Source organism: Ursus maritimus, unplaced genomic scaffold (genome assembly GCF_017311325.1).
Source record: "Ursus maritimus isolate PB19 unplaced genomic scaffold, ASM1731132v1 scaffold_13, whole genome shotgun sequence".
Taxonomy (NCBI): domain Eukaryota; kingdom Metazoa; phylum Chordata; class Mammalia; order Carnivora; family Ursidae; genus Ursus; species Ursus maritimus.
The window spans coordinates 3667464-3686078 of record NW_024423675.1 but is presented as its reverse complement, the minus strand read 5'-3'; the positions used below and the strand labels follow the sequence as shown (position 1 = coordinate 3686078).

The window sequence follows — 18615 nt, the reverse complement described above, 5'->3', positions numbered from 1 at the left end:
CATAGTATAAGAGTTTGAATGTATTAACATTGTCCAAACATGTTTAACACAATTTAATCTTTCATTATTAAAGTTCCTAAATACATTACTATGTTTTATCATTATGAACATTGACTTTCATTGTTTAAAATCATGCTTCTCTGTTTTGTTACAATCATGGACTGATGATTTTATAAAATACAATAAAAGTGCATTATTAGAAAGATGAAATTAAAAAGACATGAAAACATTTACCTGATCAATTTTTTAAATTATTATAGTCAGTGGACATAAAATCACTCTGGCAAAATGCTAGAAAAGTCTCTACATAACTACTCCCAGTTTCTGTGCTGGGACTGGGGCTGATATGTAGATCCATTGTGAGTTGCACTGTCTGGAGAGAATATAGACCATTCAGGTGGCTGAAGATGAGTTTCTGCTAACTTCAGTACATACCCTTGAAGTAGGTTTTTGGGGAACTGTCACATTCATATTCTTGCATATATGTTTATCACTCATAAATGCCAAATACAGAAAAAAAATCTTGTTTATTTAAACTTTTCTGCTTTTAGAAATATCACAGGGCAATACATGATTGCTATAGTATTTCAAAGAATATAAAGATGAATGTGGGAAAAGTTCATTATCTTTTTCCCCATTTCTCAGATTGTTTCTTTTCTCTCTATATAGTCTATAGAGGAATACACACACACACACACACATACACACGGTATTTTTCCCTTCTATAAAAGTGGAATCATAAGCAGTTCTCTGCAATTCATTTTTTTACTTTATATTCTGTCATATTTTTCCTTATCAACAAATGTAAATTTAATACCTCTTTTTTTTAAATTATTTATTTATTTATTTATTTATTTATTTATTTATTTATTTATTTTAGAGGGAGGGCGGGGGCAGAGGGAGAGAGAATCTCAAGCCGACTTCCCACTGAGCGTGGAGCCTGACAGGGGGCTCCATCTCATGACCCTGAGATTACAACCCGAGCTGAAACCAAGAGTCAGACACTTAACTGACTGCACCACCCTGTCCCTCCCCATTACCTCTTTTTGATATAAATCTAATGCCTCCTACAGTTACAGGTGTACCAGAGTTTATTCAATTATTCCTCAGTTGATGGGCATTCAGGAGCGTTCTGGGTTTTCATCATTCCTAATATCACTGTAGTTAAAACTTATGTATATACATTCTTATGTATCGACTTTGGTATTTGAAGGATAGATTCCTAAGAGCTGAGTCAAAGATAAGGCCTGGTGACATTCCAAAAAAGTTGCATCACTGTGGATTCTCACCAGCAAAAACGAAGTCCCTGGTTGCCTCACCGCAGTTAGGTGTTGGGAACCTTCAAATTTTCCCACTCTGATGGATGGAAAGTGATCCCTAGTTGTTCTAGTTTTAACATCCCTGATAACCAGAGAGATTGCACCTCTTTTCATACGTTTAAGGACCTGCTGGATCTTTCTATTTTATTTTTGAGGGAACAAACCACAGTAGATTTAATTTGTTTAGGTCTCTTAAGGACCAGTGTTTCCATATGTGGTGTACTCAGTGACAGGGGCTTCTGTTTGTTTTAGTGGGATGGAGAAGATAGGAAGATGACAAGGTGGTAGTGCTGCGTGTGTTTTTTTAAGATGGCTTAGTTCTCATTTTCTTTCTCTGACATTTTTTTCTTCAAGGTCGACTTACAGGAAATCCGTCTCTATTTGTGTGTAATGTAAAAAGAGCCCAGGGTGGGGCATCTTTATGGCTTGACAAACTGTATATATTTATTCTGGATTGCCCAAGAAATGTGTGTTCACATATGTACATTTTTTTTTTTTTGCTGTTGAAGTAAATTCATGTTACATAAAACTAATCCTCTTGAAGTATATAGTTTAGTGTGCAAGCATCACCTCTATTTAGTTGCAAAACATTTCCATCACCCTAAAGGAAACCCTATACCCATTAAGGAGTCACTCTCTACTCCCCTCATGCCTTGCCCTGGAAACCACTAATCTGCTTTTTGCTCCTATGGATTAACTTTTCTGAATATTTCTTATAAGTGGAGTCATATGTGACTTTGTGTGTCTGGCTTCTTTCATTCAGCACGATGTTCCTGAGGCTTATCCAGCTTGTAGCATGTACTAGCACTTCAGTCCTTCCTATGACCGGATAATATTCCATTGTATGTCACAAATAAACCACAATTTGTTTACCCATTCATCAGTTGATAGACATTTGGGTAGTTTCCATCTTTTGGCTATTGTGAATAATCACACATTTAAATTTAGGCTTCAGGTTAGTCATACAGAGGGAGGTATGAAGGACAAGGAGGGCAGCTGAGAAGAGCCTTTTAGTGGGTCTTCTAGAGCTTTCCTCTCTTTTGGTGATTGGTCATTTACAGGATCTTTAGAAGGCTGGGTCAGTTTGGGGGTCGGATTGGGAATTTGTGTTCATTTAGCTTTAAGAGCTGGATTAAATCAGAACACAAAACCTCCCTCCGCCACTCACATGCTCTGGATTTTAAAAGGAACTTACTTTCTATTCGAGGGCTTGGTTGCTTACTTTTGCCCCTTGGGGCTCTGCATCCCTCTTTCCGTAGCGGGTGCAGTGAGTAGGACGCAATATTCATAGCTCTTCCTTCTGTGGTGGTTCCCTCTCTCTCCAGCATCTGGCTTAGAGCCGTGGAATGTGACCAGAGGGAGGAATGGTGCCCGTGTTTTACTTGGCATAAGTGGGTTCAGTTCCCAGATCAGCAATCTTGCCGGGCTGTATACCTCCCAGCCTTCTCCCCTGTAAAATCAGGTTACTGATACTTACATCATAGGGTTGTAGAGAGAGCGAAGTGGGATAATACCTAGACGGCAGTAGTACATTGCGACATGGTAGTGTTTGGTAGGTGTTCATTTCCCCCTCTCGGAGATTCTTGTCCTTTCCTGTCCAGGGCCCATAACATTACCTACTCGGAAAATGTTCTTAATTTCAGAGATGGTGCCGAATAAAATGAAGTATAGGTGCAGCCAGATCCCTAGCACATGCCTGCCATGTAAGTACTCAGTATAGATAGACAGAAAGGGATCTCACCTTGCAATTAGTATTTCTCATTTAGAAAATGCCACCTAGTTGATTACTAGTTGATTACTATGCTGTAAGTGGTAAAGATCTCACCTGAGTATATTGAGTTGTTCTGAAGCTTTGTGTTTATTACCGTAAACATATCAGGCTAATTAAAAGACAGTCATGTTCAGGATAGATGCAGACTGTAGCTAAGATTCTGATGTGTGAGTTAGGAATTTAGCATCATATTAGCACAAATATATTAAAGAAAGTTATGTTTATATCACATTGTTGAAAATATGTGGACAATGTAAAATCTCTCTTTTGGAATCTGACCCAAGATTTTAGGGCAAATAGGAAGTGATTTTAGAAAAAAATAATTGAAGAAGAAATTCCTTCACCATCCCACTCTCAACTATGGTAACAAGCATACTCAGTGAGGACAAAGTAGATCACCCCAACGTGACTGATGCAAGGAAATGTTTAAAACGTTTTCTCGTCACAGGTGCCGGTGTAATTGCAGGAGGACAATAGTTCATGTTTTAACAGAAATGAAGCATACCTTTAGTTAGTCTTTTGTTTCTTTGACCAAATCCATACTGACTATAATAGCAAATCTCTTGTGTAAGATTTGCACATAAATATTTGAAAAAGCATTTTAGACTCAGCTACAATTTTGGAAGCCTTTAAGAATATTTAAGACACTTATATTTTTAAATTAACAGGTCTAACATGCAGAATCTACTTGCAAACCCTCATTGATCTCCCAGGTATTTCCAGGTGGGTGCTTGGGAGTGCGTAAGCAAAGCAGGATCTCACTGGGAAGTAGGGACCAGGAGACACGGGGGGCTAGCTTTTGGACCCTTCTGGAGGGAAAGGCTTGGATTGTGGATGTGTTCATTATGCCTCTCTACCTCCATCCCAGATTCAAATCACAGTCACTTCCAGGTTGTGCGAACTGAATCAATATCATGCCTGTAAGAAGACAATCAAATGTGTCTTTTATCAGTCGTTATGACAGTCTTTATTACAAGGTCCCTCAAGTTTTAGACTTGTGATGCTAAAAAATTGCATTTACAGTTCAAAAAGCTGGAACTCATTAAGTTATTCTTTTAAAACTTTTTTTCTTTTGAAAAGTTCAAACCTAGAGGGAAGATGACAGAATAATATAAGGAACATTTCTGTACCCTAAGTTTACATTTGCCAGTTATTAACATTTGTTGTTTTATCTCCTTATATATAGCTTATGTATGTGTGTTGGGGAAAGGGGTTCGCTTTTTCAGAACCATCTGAAAGTAAGTTGCAGGCCTCATGACATTATACCCGAAATACTTCGGCATCATCTCTGAAATTAAGAACATTTTCCAAGGGGCTCCTGGGTGGTTTAGTCAGTTAAGTGGTTTCGGCTCAGATTATGATCCTGGGGGTCGTGGGTCTGAGCCCTGCCTCAGGCTCTGCGCTCAGCACAGGGTTTGCTTGTCCCTCTCCCTCTCCCTCTCCCTCTGCTCCTCCCCCTGCTCATGCTCACTCTCTTTCAAATAAATAAATAGAATCTTAAAAAAAAAAAAAAAAGAACACTTTCCAGTATAACCTCAATACCATTACAAAGTAATTCTTAATGAAAACTTCAGACAGAGGGCAAAGAGTAAAAAAGGTCAGAGATTGAACAGTTCTGGGATTAAACTTGAAAAGTGTAAGGAAGAGAAATATAGGGAGATAATTAGAAATCCTATTTGTTTGTTAAAGGATAAATTTTGTATATACCAGTGAACCACCCAAATGATGCAGATTTTCCAAAAATATTTATTTAATTCAAGTAGTTTCTCCTGGTGCTCGGAAGTCATTGACTGCTTGGCCAGGGTTATAAGCTTTTCGGTCTATAAATGCATTTTTTTTTTTTAGTGTCATCAGTCTAAAACCTGAGAGGTCACATCTACCTAGACTTGTGGTTATGAGCAAATTTTCAAGGGAATTTGTTGGTGTCATTGTATTGAGAACATGGGACCTTCAGTTATTATGGTCAGAAATGTTTATTAATGGGTAGTTGGAGTAAACATGAGAGTGCTTTCCTGACATTTCATTTAGGTTTGAGTAAAAATGATATATTAACACCCACTTTGAGGAATAATTTTACTGGCCTGGCCAAACGTTAAGCTTGATGTCATCACAGACTTTTTGTAGATTTAGGCCTCAGGAGTCTGCTCCAGGAAAAATGCTACTCTTACAAAGCTGGATAGGAGGGACTCTGTCAAGTGGATGGTAACATAAACACCACCAATTTGTGTATTTGGAACCAAAGATATATATTTTCTTGATACCATTAGCTCATAGAACATTAAATAAATTAAAAGCTTTCTTTGGCCTGTTTCCCTGAAAACATCCATCTTTGGCAGGATTTAATATTTTACAAGAATTATGTCTGGGGATTTATTTTTCAAATTTTAAAAAAGCTGTTTTCACGAAGTTTTAGGATGGGAACCATGTTAAGCTGTTTCTCTGAATGAGCACATCATGCATCATCGTGTCAAGAACGAGAAAAAGTGTGTTTCCTTTAACAGCAGTGTACGTCATAGGGATTGTTTGACCCATGATTTTTTATGAAAAGGCCCATTTTCAGTCAACTCTTGTGTTTAGCAAGTGCGTTGAATGTGAGGACGCCTCCGACTGATCAGGCTGGAGGGAGATGCATTCCAGAGAGTCTGAAACGGTGTATTTTATCTTTCATTTCCTTTTTCCTTTTACTCTTTTAGCATTCAGTGGCCGTGGAGATTTCTAATTTTAAATTCTTATTTACATGTCAAATTTACAAGCTATGACTTTTAGAATAATTTTTGTGCTGTGTTCTGTGAGCAAATTACAACAGCATTTAATGTAAAATGCATGTGTAGTTTCTTGTGTATCAAAGCCATGCTTTTCCTCTGCCTAGCTAAACCATCTCCTGTTTCCAATTTGTTAGAAAGTTCTGTGTGAAACGTGAACTCTGGTTTACACAGTTACTAAGAATGAATGCATGTCCCTTGGGATAATAGCCCTGAGCTATCTTTGGGCAGCCTTATGTAGAGTTTTTCAATCTTTCTCCTCTAATGCCAAGTACTCACTTTTCACATGTAAATTGAAGATGTCACTACTTGAACTCGGCCACCACTGCGTGCCTGTAATGTTGATTGGCATCATAATGGTTTTTGGCCACTCTGAAAATTTTGTTTTTAAGAGACAAATTTTATCAGGCCAAACTCAAGATGGAAGATTAGATTTGTTCATCATTCATTCTTCCAGTCAGTAAACATTCATTAAGTGCCTGTTTTGTGTCAGTGCTATTCAAAAAAGAACAGGCTAAAATTGCTACCCTAGAATCATGTATCGGGTGCCACGACAAGCACTACTAACTTTATAAGAGCCCTTGAATAGTCTGGTATGGGGTTGAGGGGATGGTAAGGGGCCCTACACAAAGGTGAGTTCGTCAGTAAAGAGATCGATCACTGAACCAATGAATCCAACACTGATTATGGAAAAATGTATAGAAAATTCCCCTAGTAGGATAAGGGTGATGGAAAGAACATTCAAGACAAAAGGTATATACAAAGCCATGGGAGCACAAAACGTGTAACACATTGTATGAATTGCAGACAGTTCAGTATGATGAGAGTTTGGAGACATAGAGCAGTGGAGAAAGATCGGGCTAAAACATAGATGGGAGCCTGATTATGAAGGATCTTATATACCATTCTAGGGAGATTGGCCTTTATCCTGTAGGCAGTGGGGAACCAGTTCTCATGATCAGATTTGTGCTTTAGAAATGCTGTCATACCGCTATGCAGAGATGTGACTGAAGGGGAACAGACTCGTTCAGAGGCAGAGGATCAGTCACTACATTCCTACAGAAGTTCATGAGAAAAGTGATGGGCCAGGAGTGGTAGGGGTCAAGACCAAGAGATGATGGTGCTGAGAGCCAGATAAGGAATAGAATCCTCAAACGTGGTGACTGATTAAATATAGGTATTGAAACAGAGGAAATAATTCTGGGCAACTCCCGGGTTTCAGGTTTGGGTGACTGCATGAGTGATGTCAGCAGTGAATGGGTGCTTAATTAAGTCATGAGAGTCATCAGATTAATGTGCAAGACAGAGAACAGAGAGAACCAATGGTGGAAGCCATACAAAGTGGACATTTAAGGAGGAGGAAAATAGAAGGAATGATCTTCAGAGAGGAAGAAAACCTAAGCGGGGGGTATCCAAGGACCCAACACAGGAGTTTCTGGACACTTCAGAGAGGTCAAGAAAAGATTCGGGATATGTCAATTTGTCCCTTCATGTAATCCTAGTAAAGAGCGATTGATGAGCAATGAAAAATAAAGTTTCTTGCAAGAAACTTAGATGCGAAGGAAAAGAGAACAAGAAGGTCAAGAAACATATTTTTTTTAATCTTAGTTTTTGAGGTTGAAAATCTTGAGTATGTTTCCATAGTAGAGGATAGATAGAATCCAGAAGAGGCAAAGAAAAGGAGGAGAGATTAGCTTTGGACCAGAGAAATAACAACTCTTCTTAACAGACAGGAGCAAAGGAAAAAAGGCAAGGTGTGGATATGGATAAAGAGAAGGAGGGAGAGGAATGTAGGACTGGACAGTTTGAAGAACATGGTACCCGTGAATATGAACTGCTCACATCTGCCGCTGGGGCCAGCAGGGCCCAGCAGCTGCCCCTCTTGGGCCACGCTGAGGCCACACTTCGCCCCCTGGCTCCTCCCAGTCAGTGACTGAGTGCAGTGGGGGCTCCTATGGCAACTCCATTCCTGTGGGATGCAGGCTTTTCCTAGTGGGCCACGTTAGCTTGAGAAATCCCATTGTCTTGACCAGACCCTTCTCGGAACTGTGTCGCAGTCTGAGACTTCCTGTCCGTTCCTCCTTCCTTCTCTCTCTCCATCCAGAGCTGTGGTCTGAAGGACCTCCCAGACTCTCTTGCTCCCTCCCCTAATAAACCTTCTGTATTTCTAATCCTGTCTTGGTGCCTACTTCTCAGTAGACCCGAACTAATGCAAAAAACATGGTCAGAATTTGTGTATTATTAAGGTCATTCTTAGCTGCTGTAAAGATAATCCCTCAACTCTCACTGGTTTAAAACAAGAGAAGTTTCTTCCTTATCTGCGTAGTGTTCAGAATGGCTGTTAGCGAGCGATGGGCGGCATTCCTCAGGAAGCCGCATTGCTTCCATTTTGTAGTTTCTCCGTCTTCAATGCACGGCTTCCAGTTACCGTGCTTGTCTGTGTCACATCAAAAGAGGAGGAAAGAACATGGAGGATCACACACAGAAGGTTTTTATGCATCGGGCCTGGAAATTAGCATAATCACTTTTGCTCACATGTCAGTGGTAGAACTCAGTCATATTTCACCACGGCTGGGAATCGTGCCATGACCTACTTGTGTGCCAGCAAGGGGAGGATAGAAGCTGGGTGAAATGGCCTCTGTAGGAAATGGGAGGACCAGCTTAGTAGGGGGACCTCGATGTACTAAATCCTGCAATTATGTGATTTTTTTTCCCCTAGCAACTCAACACAGCTTCACAATGAATGACCTGTGAAAGAGCGGAGAAAATTGGTGGTTGGGTTAATTCAGAGTTTGGAGGTTCTGCTCTTATTTCAAAATGGAGTAGTCTTAAAAGGAAGGATAAGGCAAGTTTCTATTGGTAAATGTCTTTTCAGAATTTCCGTACATTTTGGATTGACATGAGAAAGTCCTAGTCACAACATATGTTACCCTGTGGGTTGCTGGCTTTAGGTCCTGTACCTGGACAACCAGCCAGGATTTGCTTCTTCCTTCCTTCACGTTGGACCCTTCTGAAGCTAAGCACTCAGTCAGAGAGTCTGACTTACAGAGAAAGGAAGATTATGTTTCAGACCCTGTGAAACTACTGATCCTTCCGAAGAACCATGTATTTCCTACCTTTCTCCAACCTGGATTAAGGAACCCTGCTTTCAGCAAGTAACCTTACCTACCTGCTCTTCTGAGGGTATGTGGTACTTGTTGGAGTTTTTGCCTTTGCAGATTATGCTCGTTGTGTCTCCTCTCCTTAAAGCTGACTTTTTTCTCCGTCCCTCCGTTCTTCCCTTTCATCTTTGATGGTCAAAATCTGGGCCCTTCTATCCTCTCTGGCCCAGTTCAAATGACTCCTCCTCCACTGTTTCTTCATATTTACCACAGTTGAACACCTCTTCTTTACGTGGCCTCCTTGGGTGTTGCTTTCACCATTCAGGTGTCACTTGGACGCCTTGTAGATACTTGTATGTGAATCTTTCACCTACTGGATTTAAAACTCATTGATGATAGGACTGTGAATTTCAGAATGATAACTATATAGCTGTATTCGAGGGACGAGACAAACTTTGGGTCCTCCTATTCCTCCACCATTTTACCTCCTCAGGACTATGGATTTCTAGTGTCATCTACCCCAGCACAGTTTCTTGCATAGAGTAAAATTTTAATAAATAATTGTTGAATGAAAATGAATACATTTTGCTGATTGTGGAGAGGCCATAGTGGAAGGGTAGTAAGGTTCCCGTTTGGAAAATCAGTCTTGTGTGGCTACAAATCACATGAGGCTTGTAAAAGTTTAAAAACAAACAAACAAACCCAAACACCTCCGATAATGTGTTAGAGGGCAGGGAATGATCTATAGTGATTTCTTGTAACTCTAATGGGATCATAGGGATATAGTTTATATTATTATGGGGGCTAAAAAGGTGGGTATATTAGGGCTCTGAAGTCTATAAATGCTATATCCAATCATCTGATGTTGAAAAAGTCAATTGATTGGGAACCTACAGTTTTTACAATCAAGTTATTTTGGAGTGTTGGTGGCAGCAAATTGAGATTTTGGTTGACGATAGGGAGTATATGGAATATTAACGCTCAGGAGACTCATTTTGAGTTTGCAACGTTGCAATACCTCCCCAGGCCTTTTGGAATATATGTAAAATTACTTGTAAGGGGAAGATAATGAATTGACAGGAGACCCCTTTATACAGCTAGAATCTTTGATTGTTACTTTTCTATAAATCCCCTAACAGATTGGCTTTTGTCGTTACTGTTTTTTTTTTTTTATTGTTTTTGCTGTTTGTAGTTGTTTATTATAGAATAAAAGTCTGGGAGGAAATATTTCTTAAATATAAGGTGCATATTCTAAATATAGGATATAGATCATTCAGTATAATACTCCTTTTCTTCCCCAGGTCCTTTTACTTTCTTAAAACCAAACATATTGTCTGTTCAAAGAGGTGGAGAACAATTAATTAAATCTGCCTTCCTCTACTCAGTTTGCAGAGCGTTATACCATTAGGTGGCCACGGTCCTTATACACATTAGATTATGTTCTCACTGCTCCCTAGAGCAACAGGTCAGTCCACTTCATCGTATTAGCGTGCTTTAATGTGTCAGTTTTCTTTATATTTAGTGAATATTTTCAAGTAATTTTGAGAAGATCTAAGACTCACACTCAGTTATTTTTTTCATGAATAAATTATGTGCTGTGCTTAATTGAGTCTGTCTGTAGGGAGTGTTTATTTCTATTCACCAACTATTTGCCACGCTCTGCACTAGATATTCAGATTTTCGTCTGTTGATTTGCTTCTCTGTAGTTTTCTAAGATGTCTTATCTTTTTGGCTTTATTTCTGGCACTAGAGTTCTCTTACTTAAGCTCTTTTAGGTGGTTGTGATTTGTTGCCAAATAACCTGCCTTTGAGTTTTTATAAATGGATGTACATATTTTGGAAACCGTTTTTTTTTTTTAGGATGATAAATAATAAGACAAAAAGATATATTACGTTACTGTGTACAGAAGGTCTTTGGAATAAGAAATCTTTGCATATTAAGAGCAACTTGTACCATGATAGCTGTTAAAAAACAGTTTAGCAGTGATGTTTTTATTTATTTCTATATACAAATCGTGTTTGACCAGAGAAGTCCTTTATGATGACCAGTTCTTCTGTGTGGCCGGTTTTAGGTCAAATGTGAAATATATGGTGTAACTGCTGCTGTGTTTTCTCTTTCCAATAGATGTGGCCTCATCCATGAGATGTATTAAAAATGCTTTGACATCCTTACTTCAGCATGGGTAGAAAAGAGCTCCACAATATATGACGAAGAAAATGTGTCTGTGCAGCCCCTGGCCCATTCTCGGTACTTGATTTCGTGAAGAGTGTGGCACTTTCCCCCGTGTAATTAGACTGTTAGACTGGGCAAGACCTCATACGCCTTCAAGTTCGACACTATCCAGTGTAGATGCTTTGTCTAAGGGATCATAATTTCTGTGTGGTAAATGAGTCTAATTATCAATTCACAGGGCAAATCTTCAGTTATTTAGATAAAGACAGAACAGTGACTTCTACAATTCTTCTCTTTCCAAGCTGGTTATGCTCAGTTCCCTTCAGTATTCCTCATAAGATAATTCCTTCATCATCCTGGTCTCCCTTCTCTTCACACTCTCCAGTTTATGAGAAGGTGCCTTAAAATGTAGTGGGCAAAATTCAAAGCTGTTCTCCATGAATAGTTTGACTGGAGCCAGGTATGGTGGCACTTGGACTTCTCTGGCCCTGAGAACAGTACCTTTACTAATGCAGCCCAAAGGACATTTTGGCAGTCCCGTCACATTGTCTTTATTGTATCAGGAAGCTGCCAGGCCTATGGATTGACTGTAGAATCTTACACTGAATCTTAGTAAACTTGACCAAATTCATTTGGTCCACTTTTAACCTTTCAAGAATCTTGGAATCCTGTTCCTGTTGTCCCTGCTATGGTGTTTTATACCAATATGTCTTCTGGATCTTTGTTTCAGTCACTGATGAAATGAGCTACATACAGATGTCTCTCCAGGATGATATCCACTTACTTTTGCTTTAGGTAGAGTCAGATTGTTGTCTCATCTGTGCCTGGGAAAGTTGAATAGGAAAGCCAGAAGAAGGTATGCTGTCTGTTAGCATTGTCTCATACATTTTAGGAGACCTAAAACTACCAAAGGAAACAAAATGGTTTCCACTGGAGCCTGTTTATAACCTTTCCTCTTGGGGCCCATAGCTGTGGATTATGGATGGGCCGTTGTAAGTCTTGGTTTGCCCAGGGGTGTCCCAGGGTCCTGGATTACTTGATAATATCCTCTCAGGCTCATGAAGTGTCCCGTTTAGACAATACAGCATGTATTCACCCTAAAGCTCCGCCTTAGCTGAGTCTTTTTATTAATGAGTGGTTTTTTTTAACTGCCTCTCTTTGGTTTGTGTCAGAGACCTTCTCATGTTCCAAGAAATTTTGATTGTATCAGGTTATGCTATAAAGTCTTCATCAAATGTGGCTGGAGGGGAAAAAAAGCTGCTTGACACCAGGTTATGGTGATCTTTGAATTATTAAATAAGGATACCCAGCAGTCTTGAAACCCATGCCTCACCCTAATTTGGACTTTAAAATACTGTGACGTTTATGTTTGTTCCGGCTGTTACTTCAGTTTTGTTACAACGTAGTGCTGCTCAGACCCTAGTTGGAAGTTCAGTGCCAGGCACAAAGTACTGGAACATAGTCGATTCTAAATAAGTTATTTCCTTTCTTCCCTCTTTCTCCGTTCTTCCTTCTAAAATCTATGGATTGTACTTTCTCACCTCTGGAAAAATAGGCCAGAGAGTACCTCCTACCTCACCACCATCACCTTCCTCTCTCAGGACAAATTTACGCCATGTGTCCTCATATCGCTCTGAAAACCTTCTGTAAATTACAGAACAAAACCAACTGTCCTTTAAAATCCCAACAGTTGTTATAAAGGCCCCTGCCTGGGAAAGTTGTTCTCACATGCTGTGAGGTGTGTTGCACAGAGGGGAAAGTTGCGTCTTCATTAGTTACCCATGACTTCGTCCAGGTGTCACCTTCTAAGTTAGGAAGAGAGAGGGCAACCTAGCACCGAATGCCCTGGTGACACATTTGGTTTTTAAGGGAGAAAAATTCTGAAACCAAAAGGGCTTTCTTTTTTTTATATGACTAGCAAAATAGTGTTGATGAAGACAAGTCAAGCAGGTGCTGGGTATGTGCTAAACTATTTAATGGTTTTCAGAGTACTGAAGGGCTATTTTTAAATGTTGCTATATTATTCTCAGCCAAGCTGCTGGATGAAAAGTACAAAGGGCTAAAAATATTTACAGTTTCAGTAATGTCTGTTTTAAAAGAAACCGTCCTGTGTGATTTTTTTTTTCCATTTGTAGGAAAAGAATATGATGGCTTAGAGAGAAGTGGTCGAAAGCAGGTTTGTTCAGTGCTTAGGTTTTTAGGAAAAACAACTATCAAAAGAGCAGTAAGTTGGGTTACAGATCATCAAGATTTTTAAAAGCCAAATCAAGGATGAGAACAGGTGATTGTGATTACTTCTACTATTACTGTACTGTTACTACTATTTTCGTACTATGAACTGTAGTTCCAATTGAAAGTGGTATTGCTTTTCAACATTTTTGTGTGGAATTAGGAGACAAGTTGCTCATGTCAGATTGCTTGGGTTTGTATCCCAGTTCCATCCTGTGGATATTTGATCTTGGACATGTTGCTTAACCTCTCTGGGCCTCAGTAAACTCTTCTATAAAGTAGAGATAATAATAGTGCTGCCTCCTAAGGTTTTTGTGAAGGTTTAATGTAGTTCTGTTCAGAGTAGAACCTAGTACATGGTAAGTACTCAGTAAATATGGGCTATGTTCATTTTTGTCCTTCTAAAATTTTAGTTTAGTTTTTTGTTGTGAAAAACACAAAATTTACCCTCTTAACCATTTTTAAGTGTATAGTTCTATGGTGGTAACTATATTTACATTGTTGTGTAACAGTTCTCTAGAGTATTTTCATCTTGCAAAACTGAAATGTTTATTATTTTTTACTTTCTAAAAAGATTTTATTTATTTGAGAAAGGGAGCGAGGGTTGGGGCAGGGGAGGGACAGAGGGAGAGAAGCAGACTCCCCACTGAGCGTAGAGCCCTACACAGGGCTCAGTCTCACGAACCTGAGATCATGATCTGAACTGAAACCAAGAGTCAGCCAACTGAGCCATCCAAGTGCCCCTGAAATGGTTATTATTTTTTAAAAGCTGATTTTCCTTTCCACTCTGAACTCCTGCCCTGATGGTGTGAGCATAACATGAGAATGCACAACATCAGGGTAGAAGTTTATTTACTTTATTTATTCTTTTAAAAGATTTTATTTATTCATTTATTTATTTGTCGGGGGGTGCGGTGCCCGAGTAGGGGGAGTGGTTGTCAGAGGGAGAAGCAGGCTCCCTGCTGAGCAAAGAACTGGATGCTGGACTCAAGCCCATGATCCGGGGATCATAACCTGAGCCAAAGGCAGCCGCTTAACCAACTGAACCACCCAGGCATCCCAGGGTAGGAGTTTAGACTGTCCTCTTCACTGCTGTACCATGAGTGCAGAGCTACGCCTGTCCTATAGCAGGGGCTCCATTAATGTTTGTTGGTTGGTTGGTTGGATGGATGGATGGATGGATGGATGGATGGATGGATGGAGAATAGTGAGGCTTCATCTAACATAGGAGAGGTGTTTTTGAAAAATTATTTTTTAAGCAGTAAATCCATTTTTAAGTGATCTTAAATATGCATGGACAACTGACTCGTTTCATAAGGTGAAGCAACTTTTAAAACAAATAGCTATTTTCTTAATTATTTGTAAAAATTCTGATTTTGGCAGGTTCAACTTTTCTTAAACTGGGAAAAATAGTATACTTAGTGTAGACATAATGAAATGAAAAAGGATATGTTAAGTTATTTGTCTATAATTTGAACAGGATTTACTCTACATTTTGTAGCATTTTTATTCTCTTTCAGATCTGGCCACCAGACCTACTTTTTCCTTAGGCATATGTGAGTCATCTTGTTCTTTCATTTAGAAGTCAGAGGTTCGGGTCTAGATCAGTATTTACCAAAATTGGTAGAACACTACCTTTCCACTGAGAGTAAGCATCACCTTTTTTTGGGTCTTTTAAAAGAAGGTCAGCTGAACATCATCTAGAAATGGCCCATAATCTGTGGGTGGGGAGAAAGGAAGGAAAAACATGTCTCTCACTTAAAAACCTACCACCTATGAAATAAATTATCGTCTTGTTCTATGGAGTTTTCATTTAAATGATCTATTCTGTTGGAAAATGTAAATTTTTGATAAGATGTATTTGCTTCTGGATGAAATACTTAGTATTACTTTTTATTGCTCAACCTTAGATTTTATTTTTTTGACATATTAAAATGTTCCAGTGAACATTCTATCTCGTATTTAAGAATTACCATGAGGTAGTAGGCACAAAATGCGCCTGACACAGAGGTTCACTTCCCTCTCCCTAGCAATGGGGACCCTGAATTGCCATGGACTTCTGCCTGGGGCGGAACATGTAGGAAACCATGTCACCTGTCCAGATTTTTATTGGCCTCATTCCAACACAGAATCTGGCTATAACCAAAAACAAGAGTGCCTCTTTCCTTTTAGCTGATATTTGGCAAACCTTCACTCTGTTCCCACGGCAGAGACAGTCGCCCCATCTTCCAAAAGGTGGCATCTTGCGTCATTTCCATTATGATTCTGGCCTGTCACTTGGAAAGTGATTAAAGAAAAATGATCTTACCTAGTATACTCTTCCCATGCTCCAAGCAGAGTTTACCTCTGAATCAGAGACCATAAATCTTCTGAAAGGTCTCTGTTGTTTCTGAGTTATTGATATTTTTATATTCCTCTGATAACAGGAAAGTGTGTAAAATCTTCCCAATTTTCTAAACTCGCTTTCAATTCCATACCTAAAGAGGAACAAAAACCAAATAAAAGGCAGTTCCATGGTCTGGACCCTGAGCACAGCAATAGTGAAGGAGTCAGCTCACGCTACCCTTCATCTGCCCTCCTCCTTGGAACCCACAGCCTTCTGCTGACCCAGCCCCAGCCAGGCTCATCAGCCACTTTGACCAGAGCTCAGGCTCTTTCTGGTGCTGCTGCTTCTGCCTGAAATGCTTTCCCTAACGCTTTCCATTTTGCTAACTCTAGCTCATCCTTTAGTCATATCTTAATATCGCTTCCTCAGAAGCTTTTCCTGATCTCCACCCTTAATGAGCTCCCCCTGCTTGTTCATACTTTCCTGTCTCCGTTCTTTCCTAGCTCTTATGAGAATTTTAGTTACATATTTATCTCTGGGTTTGTTCATTTAATGGTTCTTTTCCTCCAAGTTCAACAATAAGCCCCATCAGGATCACGGCTGTTTTGTCTGTCCTTTGTAAGACCCACTTCGCTCCCTTTGACTGAAGTATGAGGTAGGTGGTGGTGAATAGGAAGATACCGCAGTGAAAAAGTAGGTAGAGGCTATACTTCAGAGGAATGACACGTTCTGAAGTTTAGAAAAGACTGATTTTAATTACCTTAATGTAATGATACGAATATTGCTGTCCAATAGCCCTTAATAATTTAGCACTTGCCTAAATACATTGCATGCCTGATACACTCTAATAGTCCTCTCCTAATGAGAATTAAAAATGGCATACGTTTAAACAGTGTCCATGTTCTTGTCATAATAGGTTGCAGGTCAATGATTTATTCATGGTCTTTAGTCTTCATTAAAAAGTAAAGATAGAAACATTTTTATAGTAACAGACATTTGAAGCCTTTTCACATTTGTAATATAAAAAACTTGACTTTGAAAAGGCATCCTAAATTGACAAATAGGCTTTATATGTGTATTTAAAGGAAGCTTTCATAGAACATTGATGTTAGCTCTCTCTTGAGTACTTCCACATGCTATGTCTAACAATTTCAGCGTAAATTTTCCTTTTCCTGATCAGATCCTGTTTAACTACCACATTGGTGTTCCAGCAGAAGTAGCCTGCTTCACGGAATATCTGTGTTCCTAGAAGGTTTGTTACGGAATGTGATTTTATAAACCATACTGTACTATGATGTACTTGATCATCTTTTACATAAAATAATCCTTCAGTAAATCCATTTATGTCATCTCGTTCATCTTTTATAAATATGCATTTTAATAAGTACCCATTTTTCTTGAACTGCAGGGTAACCTAAATAATAAACTAAGTAAATGATTTTTTATTCAATCTGTATTTTTTAAGAGCATGTGTTACTTTGTTTCAGGTGCGCATGTTAGTTAATACACTGCATCAGTCAACAGGGAGGGATCGGGGAGGCAGAGGGAACTTGACACCAACATAACTGATTTCTCCTTTCGTATGAAAACTTGTTGAAATCTATCCTCAAGAATTCGGAGCAGAAATTGAAGGATGAAACTGAGGTTTCAGATTACTTGGAAGAAGTTGTTTTCAATGGATGACAGTAATAGTAAAAGTGGGATAATTCTATTTAGAGTAGGTATTTCGTTATAACTTTTAGAAACTGATCATCTCCATTGTACACATTACACATATAAAAGTACAGCACTTTACTCTGCTTTATACCTATTCTGTGACAGTTGTTTAAAGGGCAAGAGCTATATGGTAGAGGCAGAGAAAAACAATAAAACTGAAACCCAGAGTTTATGTACATTTAAGATTAATTGTAACTTAGTGGTTCCTGGCACACACCATTCTACATTGAGTAAAGGATCCTCTGTGCGTTCTGTTCCAACAATAATCACTCAGACTCAACCTACCAATTTATCACTCCGATTTAACTTCTGTCACTCCCTTCCCACTTCTCTTCCCTTGATGGCTTCTTTAGCTGTCATCCGTTCCACCTCTTTGTGCCTCGTTATTCTGTCACTGCCAGCCTCCTGTCATGGAATGAGAATCTGGGCCTAGAGGCCCTTGAAACAGATTCCTGGAGAGCAAGACTAGAGATTTTTCTCAATTCTATTTCCACCTCCTAAAAAAAATTTTTTTAAAGCTCTACACCCAATATGGGGCTTGAACTCACGACCCCAGGATCAAGAGTTGCATGCTCTACTGACTAAGCCAGCCAGGCACCCCTAAAAAGCCTTTTTTAATCCAGATACTAAAGATTTTTAAAATTTGGTCTTCTCTTATTTCAGATTTAAATTATTGCTAGTCACCACATAGCTAGGTCTGAAGTCCATCTGTGTAGGAATGGAGATAGCTAAATTAGCAAATGATGTAATTGAAGATCTGAAGGATATACTTCCCTAACGTAAGAGGACAGATATTTTCATCCAGTTCAGGAATGTCCACCTATCTTTAAAAATGAATTCTATTTTAAGGAGGAGTTTGCAGTGCTTAGCAGTTTATTAAAAAAAATCACTGGAATCTATTGTTAAAGCAAAACGTAGACAGTCGTCTCCCCTGATCCACGGTTTTGCTTCCCAGTTTCAGATACCGGGAAGCAGATGAGCCTCCTGACAAATCCTATCACCAGAAGGTCAGGAGTAGCCTGACGCTACATCACAATGCTTGCGTCACTCACCTCACTTCCTCTCCTCACGGAGGCATTTTATCATCTCACATCCTCTCAAGAAGAAGGGTCAGCACAATAGGATATTTTGAGAGAAGGAGAGACCACATATGCATAATTTTTATTACAGTATGTTGTTGTAATTATTCTATTGTATTTTTAGTTGTTGCTGTTAATT

General features: G+C 39.2%; 1 protein-coding gene across 5 annotated transcripts in view; it reads left to right on the top strand.

The window, feature by feature from the left end:
• The window catches only part of BACH2 (BTB domain and CNC homolog 2), a 347862-nt gene that overhangs the window by 35320 nt on the left and 293927 nt on the right, over positions 1-18615 (top strand). The window contains exon 1 of one of the 5 annotated variants that reach the window (XM_040627543.1): positions 16860-16933. The exons of the other annotated variants lie outside the window; for them this stretch is intronic. The gene's annotated coding sequence lies outside the window, so the exon portion shown is untranslated. Of the gene's footprint in view, positions 1-16859; positions 16934-18615 lie in introns of those variants that run through there. 5 annotated transcript variants of the gene reach the window in all.